This window comes from Vigna umbellata, chromosome 7 (genome assembly GCF_029865625.1).
Source record: "Vigna umbellata cultivar VRB3 chromosome 7, Vumbellata_1.0, whole genome shotgun sequence".
Taxonomy (NCBI): Eukaryota; Viridiplantae; Streptophyta; class Magnoliopsida; order Fabales; family Fabaceae; genus Vigna; species Vigna umbellata.
In genome coordinates, this window is record NC_142171.1 from 24345151 (window position 1) to 24364791 (window position 19641).

General features: G+C 38.8%; 1 long non-coding RNA gene across 1 annotated transcript; it reads right to left on the bottom strand.

Moving 5' to 3' along the window:
- Positions 1 to 18875: 18875 nt before the first annotated feature.
- LOC124824614 (uncharacterized) lies at positions 18876 to 19419 on the bottom strand. Its single transcript, XR_015780582.1, has 3 exons — positions 19384 to 19419; positions 19140 to 19289; positions 18876 to 18963 (listed from the first exon to the last, which is right to left on the bottom strand). It is a non-coding gene; the product is annotated as an uncharacterized LOC124824614 (long non-coding RNA).
- Positions 19420 to 19641: the final 222 nt, after the last annotated feature.

Sequence of the window (19641 nt, forward strand, 5' to 3'; positions counted from 1 at the left end):
ATAAATTAAAGATTACCAAAATACCCCTAGTTATAAAAGTAATATAAAATGATAATTTTAATGTTATATATAATTGTAAAAATGTTTATAAGTAGAAAAAAATAAAAATTAATTTTTAAAATGTAAAAAATGGTAATTTAGTAAATTGAAATAATAATAATAATATTATTATTAAATTATTTTTATTATTAATATTACTATAATTATTATTATTATTATTATTATTATTTGGGTTAAATATGTTTTTAGTCCCTTAAGTATCAGACGATTTTGTTTTTAGTCCCTACTCAGAACTTTGATGGTTTTTAGTCCTTATTGTTTTGAAACTCTGACTATTAGTCCTTAAAATTGGACGGTGTTAAGTTTTAATGGATGTGGCAAACGGCGATGCCACGTGATCACTGATCTGCTCTGTTCACTCTCTACCACGTTGGATGTTTAAGTGTTGAACTGAGATTAAGTCAAGAGCACTTCGTTATCTTTTATAAATGAGATTTGAAGAAGTTGGGTTCTTCTTCGTGGCTGGAGCTGGGGGCAAAGAACTTGGGTTCAGCATGTTGAACTAAGTGGACTCGATGGAGTGACTGATGCCGGGGTTCTTCCACTGCTAGAGAGTTCTGAGGCTGGTTTGGTTAAAGTGAACCTCAGTGGCTGCAGAAATGTCACAGACAAAGTAGTTTCATCCTTGGCCAACCTTCATGGTTGGACTCTTGAGAACCTAAACCTTGATGGTTGTAGAAACATCAGTGATGCTAGCTTGATGGCAATTGCTGAAAACTGTGCATTGCTATGCGATCTTGATGTCTCCAAGTGCTCAATCACAGATGCTGGGATAGCGGCCCTGGCACATGCCCAACAGATTAATCTGCAAATTCTCTCTTTGTCAGGTTGCGCTTTGGTCTCAGACAGGAGCTTGCCCGCCTTGAGAAAATTGGGCCGGACCCTTTTGGGATTGAACATCCAGCACTGCAATGCAACTAACACTTGGATTCTTCTTCATCATCTTTTACCAACGACTTTTGAATGCATCTTCTACCACCAGATTTCCATCCTCCGCAATTCGAAAAACTCCACTGGAATCGGCAACAAGATCTTCTCTGTTGGCAACCCACACCATTGTTTGTTGTTTCAAGCCGTGATACCAAATCTCCAGATATTTCCTTCCACTTTTTTCGCCAGGAGAAAAGAAGCCCAGCTCAAATGTGGCGTTTGATGAAACGAGGTTTCCTTGCGGTGGTCGTTCCGTGAAATTTTCTCCAATTGAAAAAATTTACTTTGCCCCAATTAAGAACCCTAATTAACTTTGCCCCAATTAAGAACTCTAATTGCCCAATTAAGAACTCTAATTGCCCAATTAAGAACCCTAATTGTTAATTTGATTTCAATCAAGAACGTGGCAGAAAGAGAAGAGGACAGCTGGTATTTCACGTGGCAACGCCGTTTGCCACCTCTACTAAAACTTAACACCATTCAATTTGAAGGACTAAAACTCAGAGTTTCAAAACTATAAGAATTAAAAACCATCAAAGTTTTGAGTAGGGACTAAAACCAAAAACGTGTGATACTTAAGGGACGAAAAACATATTTAACCCTTATTATTTTAGTATTAACATTAATATTATAATTATTAATTATTATAATAATAATAATAGTTATTATTATTATTATTATTGAATTTTTTTATTATTCTTATTATTATTTTTATTATTATTATAATTGTTTATTATTATTATTTTTATTTTTATTGTTATTTTCATTTTTATTTTTGTTTTTATTATTATTTGTTATTATTATTTATTATATTATTATTACTATTATTATTAGTTATTATTATTATTATTACTTATTATTATTATTATTGTTATATTATTTTATTATTATTATTATTATTACTATTATATTATATTATTATTTATATTATTATTTATTATATTATTATATTATTATTATTATATTATTAATTTATTATTATTATTATTATTATTATTATTATTATTATTAGGATTGTGATGATCGTGTTACTACTACTACATGTGGTGACCTTGTTTGTCTTCGTGATTGTGACACTATTAATCTTGTATCTGATGAGAGCATGTGGATAACTGATAGTGGTGTTATACTGCATGTTACATCCAGGAAGGAGTTCTTTACATCGTATACACCTAGTGATTTTGGAGTATTGAAGATGGGTAATGATGGGGTGTCTAAGGTTATTGGTATTGGTGATGTTCACTTGCAAACCAACATGGGGATGTAGTTGTTGCTTAGAGGAGTTAAACATGCTCCAGATGTTCGCTTTAACTTGATTTCTGTGTAGGTACTTGATGATGATGGATTTGATAACCACTTTGGTTCTGGAAAGTGGAAGCTCACCAAAGGTAACTTGATTGTGGCTAAAGGGGAGAAAAACTCTAAGCTTTACTGGACAAAAGCTTTGGTTGCTAAAGATAGTGTGAATGTCATGTATATGGAGTCATCTTTGTGGCCTAGAAGGTTTGGGCATATTAGTGAAAAGGGACTTAACTGCTTAACTAAAAAGGATGTTCTCTCAGGATTGAAGAGTGTAGAGTTGGAGAAATGTTCTCACTGCATGGCTGGTAAACAAACCAGAGTATCCTTCAAGAAGCATCCTCCTTCCAGGAAGTCAGAGTTGCTTGAATTTGTGCATTTTGATGTTTGTGGCCCATTGAAGGTAAAGTCTTTTAGTGGTGCACTTTACTTTGTTACTTTTATTGATGATTGTTCCAATAAGCTTTGGGTTTATGCACTACGGAGAAAGGACCAAGTATTGGACAAGTTTAAAGAATTTCATGCTTTGGTTGAGAGGTAGCCAGGCAAGAAGCTGATGACAATGGTGGTGAATATTGTGGACCATTTGATGCTTATTGTAGACAGTATGGTATTGCACATGAGAAGACTCCTCCCAAAACTCCTCAGTTAAATGGTTTAGTAGAGAGGATGAACAAGACATTGATTGAAAAAGTTAGGTGTATGCTTTCTGAAGCAAAATTGCCTAAGCATTTCTAGGGTGAGACATTGCTTACAGTAGTGCATGTTATTAATCTAAGTCCTACAATTGCTTTAAACTCTAAGGTGCCAAACAAGATTTGGTTTGGCAAGAATGTTACTTATGATCATTTGCGTGTCTTCAGTTGTAAAGCATTTGTTCATGTTTCAAAGGATGAAAGATCCAAGTTGGATGTGAAGACAAGGCAATGTATCTTCATTGGCTTTGGTTAGGATGAATTTGGTTACAAGTTGTATGACCTCATTGAAAAGAAAGTTGTTAGAAGTCATGATGTGCAATTCATGGAAGATCAAACCATTGAAGATATTTATAAGGTGGAGAAGTCTACACCTAAGGAAGATGGTAATGTGGCTGATTTTGATCCAATTCGGTTGTCTATTAATGATTTGGATATTGATGTTCTTGATGATGAACAACATGGTGATACTGATAATCAGCAGATTGGAGATGACTTGGATGTTCATATTGATAATGTTGATGAAGAGGAACATGATGTGTCACAAGATGAGAGTCTTGGTGATGTACCTGAGCTACCTGAAGCTCAACCTAGAAGATTTGACAGGCTAAAACAACCTTCTAAGAAGTACTCTATCAATGAGTATGTGATGTTAACTGATGAGGGAGAACCTGAATGTTATGAGGAGTCCATTGAAAGTGAAGAAAAGCAAAAGTGGTTGGATGCAATGTAGGATGAGATGAAATCACTACTACAAAATTAGCTATAGATAGCGCTTAATAGATAGCGCTTTTTTAAATAAGCGCTATCTATTAATGTGTGGAACAATAGATAGCGCTTATTTAAAAAAGCGCTATCTATAACTATGACAATAGATAGCGTTTTTTTAAATAAGCGCTATCTATAACTATTTAATATTTATTTTTTAATTTATGTAATAGATAGCATTTTTCTTAAAAAGCGCTATATATTATGTTAGAATAAATAACATTTTTAAAAATATACTATTAAAACTGATTTGAAAAGAGGTTTTCAATCCCTCTTCGTCGGAGTGTTTTTACGTTTTCGAGCTTCTTTTTATTTCAGCATCTTTTTACTCTTATATTTTTCAAAATTTCCTCCTTTTTCCTATTTACTCTCGTATTTTCCAAAATTTTCTCCCCCTCCTAAATTTTCAGTTTCACTTAAGGTACAAATTCATCCCCAAATTTCAATTTCGATTTGCCTCTAAATTTTACTTCGTGCTTGCTCTCAAATTTCACTTTGCATTGATCCCAAACCTGCATTACATTTATCAAACCTAATAGTTCTTAGTGGAGCAAGTCATTATTGCGTTGTCTTCTCCATCATTGCTCATCGGCCGGCCAAAGTTCAGCAATTGCGGTCACCTATAAGGGTTTAGGAAACCAGCCTCCTTCAAGAAATTAGCACGGTCGTGGCTAGGTTTAATGCTTCGCCAGAAGTTCTGGAGAGAGAAGTGATGGTGTTGTTGAAGGCATCACCAACAAACCACACATCGAGTCAACGCTCTCCTTTGCAACATCTTCATTCTGCTCGCGTCAGCGGTCTCCTTTGCCACATCTTCATTGTGCTTGTGTCAGTGCTTACACCTCATTTTCAGTTTCGCGTTGCTTCTCTCATTCTCGCGAAGCATCGCTATCAAACCATACCTCGAGTTCTCTCTCCTGCAACAGCCACAATTCTTCACATATCCACCTTTTCTCCTCACATTTCTACTTTATTTCAGCTATTTCAGCCTTAGAAACACCATCTTCACCGATGAGTTCTTCGATCTATGGCCTCCGCTAGGGTTTCCCTCATCTTTCATCTTTTTCTTTGATTTTAACCGTTTAAATCCTGTTTTGCTCCGATTAAACACTTTCCACCGTTTAATCGGTTAACCAAGTGTTTTAAGGTTCTTTCACCGTTCGATTTAGGGTTTCCTTGCTTCATTCACAGTTTTGGTTCATTTGCTCTTGGATTCGTATCATTCCGCTGCGTTTCACTCTTTGAGGGAGCTTCGAAGGAGTCCATAGCGTGTTCGTTTGGGGTTCTTCTCGGAGCTTATTCCATCACCTCCCTTCGCAAGCGTGAGGTGATATATTTATCTATTCTCTCCTAATTTGGGATTTCAATGTTAACCATCAGAATTCATTTTCACTTCTTTTTATCCCAACTTCTCTAATTTGTACCTTTTTATTATTCTTTGTTGATTCCAATGACATATTATAACTTCATTTCCTCGCACCACCGATGTAGGTTGAGGCCAAAAAAGCTCACTGGAAAGAATCACATTTGGACATCCATTGATGGTTACGAGGTGGGTGGAGGATAACCAGAACTGGAGAAGGATGAAAAAAGGAATTTTGTTTTTGGTGAACATTGATGTCAATATTCTTCTATATAAAATTACTTTTTTGGTTTCACGGTAGATAATAATATCCTTCAGAATTTCGTTTTTAACTTAGTGTGTGATCCATATAGTTGATTTCACTTACTAAGATAAGGTTACTGTTGATGTTATTATTGTGTTAGTTGTTGATTATTGCAGCCACAGATGATTGTAATTGATTTCATTAATACTGCAGATAAAAGGGTTGGCTTTCTCAACAATACACCCGAACTGCATCTATATTCAAGGGGTTGATTATGAGGTAAATTTTCTCATTTTCTAAGAAATGTATTACTACTTTTGTCAACCAAAATATAAAGAAAATGAAAGGTGTAATATGAGTTTTGTTTTCTCCCATACATTACAAAACATAGATTATGGTGTGTGGGTACTAACTCATGAAGTATATTTTAAATGTGATTCGAAGTTAAAGTCCAATTATTGTTTCTTTAATTCATTTGTATATATTGTACTATAGTGACAGTGGCTCTAGATCTCATTATAAAGTGAAGGTTATCTTCAAGGGTTGATAAAATCTACTTTTCATTTGTTTGAAATAAAGCATATATTTGCTCTCTTATTCCTTTCCTCTAACAAAATCCAGATCTCAACGTAACTTGTTTTTATTTCATCAATCTTGACCTTTTATCTACATGAAGATAATTATATTATAGGTTTTATAAAATTATTGTGCTTTAAACTAAATTCCTTTAAAATATATAATCAAGTTATCTGTTAGAGAAACTTTTGGTAACATGCCAATATTTTATATGCATCTCTATGGTATAAATAGTCTAATTAAGATAAATGACTTTGTCCATGGGTGTATTGGCAATGTTATACTCAATGGTATGTTAAGACCGTGTTCATTGATTCAAAGCTTCTTTCTTCATTATCCAATAAGAAATTTTTATAATCTCATTAAGCAATTTGTTGGCTTTTCAGGTTTTCATGATTTAAAGTTTTAAGCCATGGAAAATCAAGCTCCTTTAATTATACCAATGCTGGTATGCATACATTCTTTAATAGTCTTCACAAATGAACTTTGTTTCTTTGAACTATTGTTGTTCGATAATGTAAATCCTATATTATTCTATTTAATGAATATTTATTCAAGATAAGTTTATGTTATTCTTATTGTTATAAAAGATAACTTGGACTCTCAAATTCTTAACTTCCAGGCACCTAGTTGTTTTCTTTGCATCTTGTGTAGAAGCTGATTCCAAGGATTAAATAGGTTGAGCTTTCCTTCTCATACATTGGAGGCTATAATATACTTGTGAAAAAATGTTTGTGGTATACTTTCTTATTCTTTTGTATGGAATTTACTATGTCCAATAGCCCAATAGATCATGATCATTTAGTCCAGAAACTAATCATATGTTATCAGATAAAGAAACAATTTTAGATATGTTGTCTTTTAATTTATCGTTTCAACTTTGATAAGTTGATCCTTACTAATGACGTCAAGATAATGAAGTTTGAACTTTAATAACTTTGAAATATATGTTTCAATCATTATAGATTCAACTATATACCCCGACATGTAGTTGAAAAAGTGTTTCCGAGGCAAGTTATCTCCTCCAATGTTTTAGAGTACATATAGGCGTGAGTATAAAATTTCCCCCCTTAAATGATTACTGATTTCTATTCTTCTTATGTAGACTGCTTTGCTCACATAGGCCTCAATACTCCAAGGAAAAGTGTGTTAAAATCAATGCTTTTTTGCTTTTATGATTATGTGCTTTTATGCTTCTATAATTATGTATTCATCTTGTTCTTTAGTGTATTCATGGTAAATTCATTTCATAATACCTTTATGCTAGTGGAGATTACATCATTGTGAACCACATACATTCATTTTGTTCATGTTTCAGTTAACACTTTGGTTATTCCAAGATATGGAGCAAGTGGAGACTAATCCTTCTTGTACTGACTTAGCATATGAGAAGGCTATTTCAGATGGTGTGGATGTTCTTGATTGTCCTGTTCAAATGTCCAAGGATGGAATACGTTTTTGCTTAAGCTATATTGATCTTATTGGGCTGTAAAGTATTTATTATTATCTGTGCAATTTTTTGTTGTTGCTTTCATCTCTAAATTGTACTAATGTATCGTGTTGTGCATGGCAGAGGCAGAACTCCTTACAGCTCCACCAAGGTTAGTATATAACAACTTGATAATTGATAAATATTGTAGCTTTTGTACTCAATATATTATCTTGCAGTGCATCACTAATCGTGGGCCTAATTTTTTCTTACTATTGGATGACTTCTATGTTACTAATGCTGCCAATCTTGATCAATCAAGCATTAATTTCACATTAGAAGTTCACCACAGCTTCACTTCGTCAATTTTACTTTTACTTTTTTAGTATCTATTTTTGATAGAATGAGTTAGTTTAGATACCATATTTTATTTCTTCTAGATAATAGGTAGATTGGTTTATGTACAGTTTTATATTGATTAAATCAATTTGTTTAGTCTAGCTTGATTGTAGTTTTGTTTCTTTAATTGAATTTTGCTAGTTCAATCAATTTTCTTTTAGTTAGAATATGGTACTATAGTTAAATTATACATTTTTAGTCTTAATAACTAGTTAGCTTTAGTTCTAGTCTTAGTTGGTTGTTCAAAACTTTAGGAATTACTTTGGTTAGTTTTTAATCGTTGATTCTAGGATTTGTTAGTTGTTTTCCTGTTTTGACTAAGTTTTAGCTTGTTTTCTAGGTACGTATAGTGATATTTTGCATTTTTAGTTTTCTAGAATAGATAATTGTTATAACAGTGCTCTTTTATCATTTATAACTTGCTTACTGTTTTAAAGTTGAAGGAACTTGTTTAATGTTTTGGTGCTTTGAAGGTAGCATTGGATCTTGTCTTATTTTGCTTTTTTTTGGTTTTCATAGGTAAATTTTTATTTCTTTATTATTTTTAGTAGTTAGCATAGTTTTCAATAGTCTTGTAGCATTTAAAACATGTTTAGAGAGTTACATTACAAATTCTGGTTTGACAAATATTTCTTTAGTCGATTTAAACTTGCCTGAATATATTTTGCTTATGTTTTTACGCATTTCTTTCATATTTTGCTTCATTGTCATAATAATTTTTTTTAGTAAAAATTTAATTGACTAATTTTATATTATTATTTTTTTGCAGTATTTTTTTAGTTACAGATATCAACAATATCGTGACAGTCAAATCATTGAAGTTAGGGAAGATTAATGTTTACGTAATTAGTACATATTTATAGGTTATACTTATAGGTTATACTTATAGGTTATGTTATGGTATGTAATGTTTAAAGGTACGGATAGAATATATGTTTATATTTGAAATATTATTGTACAAATAGTTATTTTTTATATTAATAAACATTCTTTGAGACATTTGTCTTTCTCATATTTTTTATAATATTTTATATATTTTTTATAATAGAACCAATAAATATCACAGGTTAAAACATAATAAAACTAATATTTTATATTTTCTTTTGATTTGTTTTTGAGATATTTTATTAAATTTTCTTTTTTTAAAATTAATTTTTTTTAAAAAAAATTAGACCAATAGATAGCGTTTTTTTAAATAAGCGTTATCTATTGTTGTCTGACAATAAATAACGCTTATTTAAACAAGCGCAGTCTATTTTCAGACAGTAACCGATAGCGCTTTCTTAAAAAAGTAGTATCTATTGTCAGACACTAATAGATAGCTTTTTTTTAGAAGCGCTATCTATTAATAGATAGCGCTGCCATAAATAGCGCTTAAAAAGCGCTATCTATGATAAAAAAAAAGCACTATCTATGCACTTTTTGGTAGTAGTGGCCTAAACCCTAAACCCGAAATCTCAAACCCGAAAACATAAACCCGGAACCATAAACCCGAAACCAGAAACCCGAAACCAGAAACCCGAAACCTGAACCCCGAAACCCCAAAAACCTGAAACCCTAAAAACCCGAAACCCTAAAAACCCAAAACCCTAAAAACCAAAAACCCTAAACCAAAAACCCCAAACCCCAAACCCAAAACCCCAAACCCAAAACCCCAAACCCAAAACCCCAAATCCCAAATCCCAAACCCCAAACCCCAAACACCAAACCCAGAACCCAAAACCCAAAACCCAGAACCCTGAACCCCGAACCCCGAACCCCGAACCCCGAACCCCGGCACCTCCGGAGCCCCAAGACCCCCGAATCCCGGACCCCAGATCCCGTATCCCGAACCCCCGACCCCGGACCCCGAAACCCGAAACCAGGAACCCGGAACCCGAATACCGGAACACGGAATACGGAAGCCCAAACCAAGACCCCCGAACCCCGAACACCAAACCCCAAACACCAAACCGAAACCCTATAAACCCTAAACCCAAAACCAAAACTCCAAACCCCAAACCCCAAACCCCAAACCAAACACAACCCCAAACCCCAAACTCCAAACCCCAAACCCCAAACCCCAAACCCCAAACCCACAACCCATAACCCATAACCCATAACCCTGAACCCAGAACCCCGACCCCGGAGCCCCGGGACCCCCGGACCCCGAACCCCGGACCCGGGACCCCGGAACCCCAAACCCCGAACCCCGAACCCCACCCCCGAACCCGAAACCCTCAACCCTCAACCCTAAACCTAAACCCAAACCCAAAACCCAAAACCCTAAACCCAAAACCCAAAACCCCAAACCCCATACTCAAAACCCCAAACCCAAAACCCCAAACCCCAAACCCCAAATCCCAAACCCCAAACCCCAAACACCTAAACACTAAACCGTAAACCCGAAACCGGGAAACCGAAACCCGAAACCCGGAACCCGGAACTCGGAACCCGGAATCCAGAACCCCGAACCCGGAACCCCGAACCCGAAACCGAAACCGAAACAGTCAACCCTAAAAACCCTAAACCATAAACCCAAACCCAAAACATTAAACCCCAAACCCCAAACCCCAAAGCCCAAACCCCATACCCCAAAGCCCAAATCCCAAAAGCCCAAACCCTTAAACCCGAAACCCTAAACCCAAAACCCAAAACCCAAAACCCGAAACCCCAAATTCGAAACCCTAAACCCGAACCCCAAACCCCAAACCGAAACCCTCAACCCTAAACCCTAAAAACCTTAAAACCCTAACCCCTAAACCCAAAACCCTAAACCCAAACCCCAAACCCTAAACTCTAAACCCAAAACCCGAAACCCCAAACCTTAAACCCGAAACCCCAAAAACCCGAAACCCTAAATACTCGAAACCCTAAGCTCTAAACCCCCAAAAACCCTAAAAACCAAAAACCCTAAACCAAAAACCCCAAACCCAATCTCCAACACCAAACCCCAAACCCAAAACCCCAAACCCCAAACCCAAAACCCCTAACTCAAAACCCCAAACCCCAATCCCCAATCCCCAAACCCCAAAGCCCAAACCCCAAACCCCAAACCCCAAACCTCAAACCCCAAACCCCAAACCCCAAACCCAGAACCCAGAACCCCGAACCCCGAACCCCGAACCCATAACCCCGAACCCCGAACCCCGGCAGTCCTGGACCCCCGGACCCTGGACCCCAGACCCCGGACCCTGGACCCCGGACCCCAGACCTCGGAACTCGGAACCTGGAACCCGGAACCCGAAACTCGGAACTTGGAACCCGGAACCCGGACCCCGGAAGCCGGAATCCGGAACCCCAACCTCAAACCCCGAACCCGAACCCCGAAACCAAAACCGAAACCCTAAACCCTAAACTCAAAACCCCAAACCCCAAACCCCAAACGCCAAACCCCAAACCAAAAACCCCAAACCCCAAACACCAAACTCCAAACCCTAAACCCTGAACACCAAACCCAGAACCCAAAACCCTGAACCCAGAACCCCGAACCCCGAACCCAGAACCCCTAACACCGAACCCTGAACGCCGAACCCCCGGACCCTCGGGACCCCCCGGATCCCGTACCATAAACCCCGGACCCCCAACCCCAGACCTCGAAACCCTAAATCCGAAACCCGGAACCATAAACCCCAAAACCCAAACCCCTTACCCCTAAACCCTAAACCCGGAACCCGGAACTGGGAACCCGGAACCCGAAACCCAGAACCCTAAACCCCAAACCCCATACCCCATACCCCAAACCCCAAACCGCAAACCGCAAACCCCAAACCCCAAATGATGGACGAGCGCCCAAGGAGAGGTCGATTGAAGCTGTGCGAGCACGATTCGAACTCCTCGAGCCTTCCTCGACGAGATAAGACGCAGCGGATATGTAAACGAAGCTCTAGATTGAGAGCTGACTCGAAGGAAACTTAGAGAAACGAAATCAATTGCAGAAAACCCTAAAATCATGAACGAACCCTAGAAAAGAGGGAAAACTCAAAATGAACCAATTAATCGGTTCGAACTCAAGATTGAACGGTGGAAAAGGGTTTGATCGGAGCAAAGAAGGGTTTAGCCGGTGGAAATCGAAAACAAATGGTGAGAATGGCAGGAAAAGACAAAATGATGAAGAAACCCTAGGTTTAGATGTGGTCAGGAGATGCGGAGAGTGAAAATGCAAATCTGAGAAGAAAATGTAAGTGTAGAAGCTTACTGTGATGAAAGCAGAAGGCTCGCGAGGATGAGCTCTCGAGAGAGAAATGGACGCGTTCTGCGAGAGAGAATTGGTGAGAAATGAAGATGTGGTGATGTTGTATGCGAGACAAAAGAGGACGCGTGGTTGCTGAAGGTGTAGGCAGTTTGGAAGCTGATGTGAGGTGGCAGCGAAGAATGGTAACGTGAGAGAGAAGCACGGTGAAAATTGGAAAATGAAAGTGAGAGAGGTGCTTGGAAGGTGGCCAGAGGGAGTCTTTGGACTCTCTAGCCTATGACTTTCAAGAGAGAATAATTTCTGATTTCAGAAAATTCAATTCTCATTAATCTCAAAAGTCCCATTACAATAGAGAAGCTAGGTATTTATAGTCACCCATGCTCCTTATAAGCTAACCTATGAAAGGTAAAAATACAAAGAAGGACTACGTCGGGAAGGATTACACCAAAACCACAAACCCCAAACCCCAAACCGCAAACCCCAAAGCCCAAACCCAAAGCCCCAAACCCCAAGACCCAAACAATAAACCCCAAACCCCAAACCCCAAAACCCAAAACCCTAAACCCCAAACCCCAAAACCCAAACCCCAAACCCAAAACCCCAAACCCCAAACCCAAAATCCAAAACCCCAAACCCCAAACCCCAAACCCCAAACACAAAACCCCAAACTCCAAAACCAGAACCGCGAACCCCGAACCGCGAACCCCGACTCTCGGACCCCCGACCCCCAGACCCCCGGAACCCTGACCACGGACCCCGAAAATCGAACCCTGGAACCCCGAACCCGGAACCCGGAATCCGGAACCCCGAACCAGAACCCCAAACCCCAAACACGAAACCGAAACCATCAACCCTAAACCCTAAAAACCCTAAACCCTCAACCCAAACCCCACACCCTAAACCCCAAACCCCAAACCCAAAATCCAAAACCCCAAACCCCAAACCCTAAATCCCAAACTCCAAAACCATAACCCCGAACCCCGAACCCCGAACCCCGACTCTCGGACCCCCGACCCCTAGACCCCCGGAACTCTGACCACGGACCCCCGACCCCGAAAACCAGACCCTGGAACCCCGAACCCAGAACCCGGAATCCGGAACCCCTAAACCCTAAACCCTAAACCCTAAACCCTAAACCCTAAACCCCAAACACCAAACCGAAACCATCAACCCTAAACCCTAAAAACCCTAAACCCTCAACCCAAACCCCATACCCCAAACCCCATACCCCAAATCCCAAACCCCAAACCCAAAACCCCAAACCCCAAACCCCAAAACCCTAAACCCTAAACCCCAAAACCCTCAACCCATAACCTGAAACCTCAAACCCGAAACCCCAAACCCGAAACCCGAAACCAGAAACCCGAAACCCCAAAAACCCGAAACCCTAAAAACCCGAAACCCTAAAAACCAAAAACCCTAAACCAAAATCTCCAAACCCAAACCCCAAACCCAAAACCCCAAACCCCAAAACCCAAAACCCCAATCCCCAAACCCCAAACTCCAAACCCTAAACCCAAAACCCGGAACCCGGAACCCGGAACCATGAACCCCGAAACCCGGCACCCCGGGACCCTCGGACCCTCGGACCCCGGACCTCTGACCCCGGACCCTGGACCCCCGACCCCAGAACCCAGAACCCGGAACCCGAAACCCGAAACCCAGAACCCGAAATCCTGAATCCGGAACCCCGAACTCCAACCCCGAAACCCTCAACCCTCAACCTTAAACCCCAAAAACCCTAAAACCCTAAACCCTAAACCCAAACCCATACCCAAACCCAAAACCCCAAACCCCAAACGCCAAACCCCAAACCAAAAAACCCAAACCCCAAACCCCAAACACCAAACACCAAACCCCAAACTCCAAACCCCAAACCCCAAACCACAAACCCAAAAAACCAAACCCCAAACCCCAAACCCCAAACCCCAAACCCCAAGCCCCATACCGCAAGCCCCAAACCGCAAGCCCCAAACCCCCTAAAATCCTAAACCCCCTAAAATCCCTGAACCCCCTAAAAACCCTGAACCCCCTAAAAACCCTGAACCCCCTAAAAACCCTGAACCCCCTAAAAATCCTAAACCCCCTAAAAACTCGAAACCCTAAACCCGATACCCTAAACCTGAAACCTGAAACCCTAAACCCGAAATCCTAAACCCGAAACCCTAAACCCGAATCCATAAACCCGAATCCCTAAACCCTAACCCCTAACCCCTAAACCCTAATCCCTAAACCTAAACCCTAAACACTAACCCCTACACCATAAATCCTAAACCCTACTCACTAAACCCTAAACCTTAAACCATACACCTTGATCCCTAGACCCTGAACCCTAACACCTAAACCTTAAACCCTAAACCCTAAGTCCTACACCATAAACCCTAACCCATAAATCCTAAGCCCCAAAGCCTAAAGCCTAAATCCTTAAACCCTAAATCCTACACCCTAAACCCTACACCCTAAACCCTACACCCTAAACCCTACATCCTACACCTTGCACCTTAAACCCTTAACCATCAACCTTAAACCCTCAAACTTAAACAATGCCCTTAAACCAAACACCACTAAACCCAAACCAAAAAACCTAAATCCTAAACCAAAAATCTTAAACCATACACCCTAAAGCCTACACACTACACCCTACACCTTAAACCCTAACCACTACATCCTACACCCTAAACCCAAAATGCTACACCCTAAACCCTACACCCTAAACCCTACATCCTAAATCCTACACCCTACACTTTAAACCCTTAACCATCAACCTTAAACAATGCCCTTAAACCAAATACCATTAAACCCAAACCAAAAAACCTAAACCCTAAACCAAAAGTCTTAAACCATATACCCTAAAGCCTACACACTACACCTTAAACCCTAACCACTACATCCTAAACCCAAAATCCTACACCCTAATCCCTACACCCTAAACCTTAAAGCCTACACCCACAACCTTAAACCCTTAACTCTGAACAAAAAACCCTTAACCCTAAACCTCAAACCTTAAATTTTACATCCTTAACCCTATACCCTAAACCCTAGACCCTAAACCTACACCCAACTCGAAGTTGAAGATCGAGTAATTCATTATGATTGAATTGTTTATGTTAGAGAATTAGAAATCTTATTATTATTACTGTTGATATATTTAGGGCTTAATACCTCTTTTGGTTCCTATTTTGGTCAAGTGCGTTCGTTTCGATCCATGTTTATTTTTTTTGTTCAAGGTGGTCCTAAAGAATGTAAAATCTGTTCAATTTGGTCCTTTTTGGAAACGTCGTTTAAATCGTTAACGACAAACAGTCCAGGTGTGCACAACAGTGTTGAGATGGCATTTAACTGCCCACGTGGATTCCCTACAAGCAAAGTGAGGTGGATTTTATGTTTTTATGAAAGTGTATTTTTAATATTTAATGAAACTCATCACTTTCCTTCTCTCCTCTATACTAACCAAACCCCAATCCTTTGGTCTCTTCCGCTTCAGCTTCTCTAACTCGAGCCCACCACCTCAAACATCGCCAAAAATGCTCCCTCAGTCGCCACAACCCAAGTCTACCCCAAAAGCTATGGTGGTTCTCAAACCAATTCATCTGTGCATAAATCACTTAGCTGCGTGTTATTCACCCTTTTATTCCTTAACTGGAATGGTTATTCTGTGTATACCCTTGGTGAATTTTGTGTTGCTCTGTTTTTTATTTTTGCTATGTGTGTGTAGGACTTTTGGAAGTGTAAAACTGACATGTATTAATGTTTTGGTTAAATGTATTGGTGAATCCAGGTATATCTAGCTTTTAAGTAACCCGAAGAGCTTCAGGTTGTTCTGAAATAAAATTGACCCGACAACAGATAGAGAATGCAAACTATGTGGCTGATGCTTTCCAATTCCGACAACAGATCACTTATGAGGCTCTCTTCATATTTATAAATTAAGAGCAGCCTAATATTTTATAGTCCTCATATTGATTAAGTGTAGAAGTCTATATATGATGAAGATTTATGCCTCATGTTCCCCTATTTTGTTGTTTTGTTCGTGCTTTAAATTATTCTTCTCACTAATAACACGAGACTTTACCCCAATTTGATTTGTTCTATAATAAAACATTGGTTTTAGTCAATGTGAATGAAAGTTTGCTTGTCCCAATTAAGTTTATAAGGAAAGTGTTTAGCAAACCAAGGTTGTCATATTAATTACCAGAATGCCTCCTTATCTATATCTAGCTCATAAGCCTAAACCCTAAACCATACATCTTTAAGCCCTAAATCTTAAACCATAAACTTTAAACCCTAGACCCTAAACCCTACATCCTAAAACCTAAATCTCAAACCTTAAACCACAAACCCTACACCATAAACTATATACCGTAAACCTTACATCCTAAACCATATACATGCTAAACCCTACACCCTACACCCTGAACCCTTAACCTTCAATCTTAAACTGTTAATCCTGAACCATAACCCTAAACCCTAAACTTTAAATGCTACATCCTACATCGTACATCATAAACCCTAAACTTTAAACGTTACACCTATACTGTACACCATAAACCCCAAACCCTAAAACCTCAACCTTCAACTTTAAACACTAAATCCTAAACCATAAACACTAAACCCTAAACCGTACACCCTAAACTTTACACCTTACACCCTAAACCCTGAACCCTGAACCTTAAACCCTTAACTTCGAACCCTAAATACTAAACCTTAAACCCTACACCCTTAAGCATAAACCCTAAACGCTACACCATAAACCTAAGCCCTACACCCTACACCTTACAAAATACATTGTAAACCCTAACCCATAAATCATAAACCTCAAACTCTATATCCTAAACCACAAACCCTACACCATAAACTATATACTGTAAACCTTAAATCCTAAACCATACATGTTAAACCCTACACCCCATACCCTTAACCTTCAATCTTAAACTATTAACCCTCAACCATAATCCTAAACCCTAAACTTTAAACGCTACATCTTACATCGTACATCATAAACCATAAACTTTCAACGCTACATCCTACATCGTACACCATAAATCCCAAACCATAAAACCTAAATCCTCAACTTTAAATCCTAAATCCTAAACCATACACCTTAAACCATAAACACTAAACCCTAAACCTTACACCGTAAACCTTACACCCTACACCCTGAACTCGGAACCTTAAACCCTTAACCTTGAACCATAAATCTTGAACCCTAAACACTAAACCTTAAACCCTACACCCTTAACCATAAACCCTAACCGCTACACCATAAACCTAAGTCCTACACCCTACACCTTACAAAATACACTGTAAATCCTAACCCATAAACCATAAACCCTACACCCTAAACACTAAACCCTACACCCTAAACGCTAAATCCTACATCCTAAATGCTAAATCCTACACCCTAAACCCTATACCTTAAACCTTACACCATAAACCCCAAACCATATACCATAAACCCTACACCATAAACCCTACACCATAAACCCAACACCCTCAACTCTAAACCTTTCCCTTAAACCATACACTCTCAAACCCTAAACCCTTCCCTTAAACCATACACTCTCAAACCCTAAACCTTAAACTCTAAACCTTACACCTTACACCCTACTCTCTAAACCCTACACCCTAAACCGTAAGCTCTAAACCCTAAACACTAAACCCTACACCCTAAACTATAAACCTTAAACCCTACACTTGCAATCCTTAACTCTCAACCTTAGACCCTTAACCCTGAACCCTAAGCTCTAAGCCTTAAACCATAAACCCTAAATCATACATCATAAACCCTAACCCATAAACCCTAAACTCTACACTCTAAATGTTCAACCCTACACCCTAAACCTTACCCCTTAAACCTTACATCCTAAACCTTAAACTCTAAACCACACACCATAAACCCCACACTCTAAATCTTAAACCCTAAACCCTGCACCGTAAATACCAACCCCAAAATCCCAAACCCCAAAACTCAAACCCAAAATCCTAAACCCTAAACCCTCGACCTTGCATCTTAAACCCTGTTCCGTAAACCCTTAACACTCAACCTTGAACCCTTCAACTTAAAATCTAAACCCTGAACCTTAAACCCTAAACCCTACACCATAAACCTTACACCCCTGAATGTTAAACCTTAAACCCTAAATCATATACCCTAGAGCTTACACCCTACACCCCAAACCGTACACCATACACCCCAAATCAAAAATCATAAACCCTAAACTATACACCTTAAATCTTAAACCCTACTCCTTAAACATTAAACCAGACACCTTAAACCCTAAACCTCACCCTTTAAACCGTACATCATGAACCCTACACTCTAAACCCTGCACCCTAAACCTTACACTCTAAACCCTACAACTTAAACCCTACACCGTAAAACTTACACGTTAAACCCTACACCATAAACCACAAACCCTAAACCCTACACCTTAAACTCTTGACCCAAAACCTTACACCCTAAACGATATCCTACACCCTAAAACATTTACGCTAAAGCCCACTACAAAAAAGAAGGGCATTACCGAAGGCCAGAAGCCCTCGGAAACAGCCCAAAATCGTCGGTAAAAGGTAATTACCGAAGGCTTATCGACGGCCACAGAGCCCTCGGTAAATTCCTTGTCGCTAACATTTACCGAGGGCTTTTGCCCTTCGGTAATTACCGAGGGCCAAAAGCCTTCGGTAATTACCGAGGGCCAAAAGCCTTCGGTAATTACCGAAGGGCGAAAAAAAAAACAGAGCGTTGTTGCTGCAGAATGCGATGCATATATAATATAGTTAATCAAAATGGTATGCAGTATGAAGTCCTATCCCTACATGGACCATTTTGAAAACAGTTCAAGATATTTGTAGTTCTACATATATACATGAACCGATGAAGCAGCCAAAACAATAAACAACAGTAAATAAACAAGGAAGTATGATGCAAACCTGATCCTTCACCCATTCCTCATCATATTCTTGATTTTGACGTTTGAATTCAGCAATGGAATTCTCAACCTCTTTGACGAGATCCTCGGTAGCAAACTACAAAACACACAAATGCACAAATCATTTTTATAAGCAAAAGTGACCTTTATACTTAGACAGATCACTGAGAATTGGTCCACTTGTTCCATATTTTGACAAGGAGAAAGAATTTGTTGTCAGCATGACCTGAACAAATATGTATATAATGGACACATCTTAAGCAAACATGCTACCTGCAGATTTTCACGCCTATATATATCACCCACTGCCAGATTCTGTTTTATCAAATTTGTTATATTTTCCTTCTGATGCTCAAGATATTGGTTCACAGCCTTTGGACTTGAGAGAGATGCCAGTTGTTGCTCACTTAGTTTCATTTTTGCCTGAGAAAGATCAGAGTTTGTTTGTCTTCCCATTAAACTGTGAATAAAAATGTAAAAAGATTGGCCTGAAAATGACGCATCATGCAATCAATACCTGTATTTCTAATAGGTTGGCTCCATAAATTAAATACAGTCCTAACCTTTAAATAATTTCAGTCTTAAAGGTGGTGTTTAATCCTACATCAACTAGAAAGGCAATTTCAATAGAGCTAATAAAGCTTGAATTTCACTTTACAAGTTTATGAGATTGAATTGGACTTTAAATCCAAATTCTAAAATGGATGTCTACCAAAAATAATGAAGATGATGATGATTACTCGGTATATCCATGTTAGATGCAAGTGTGCTTCAT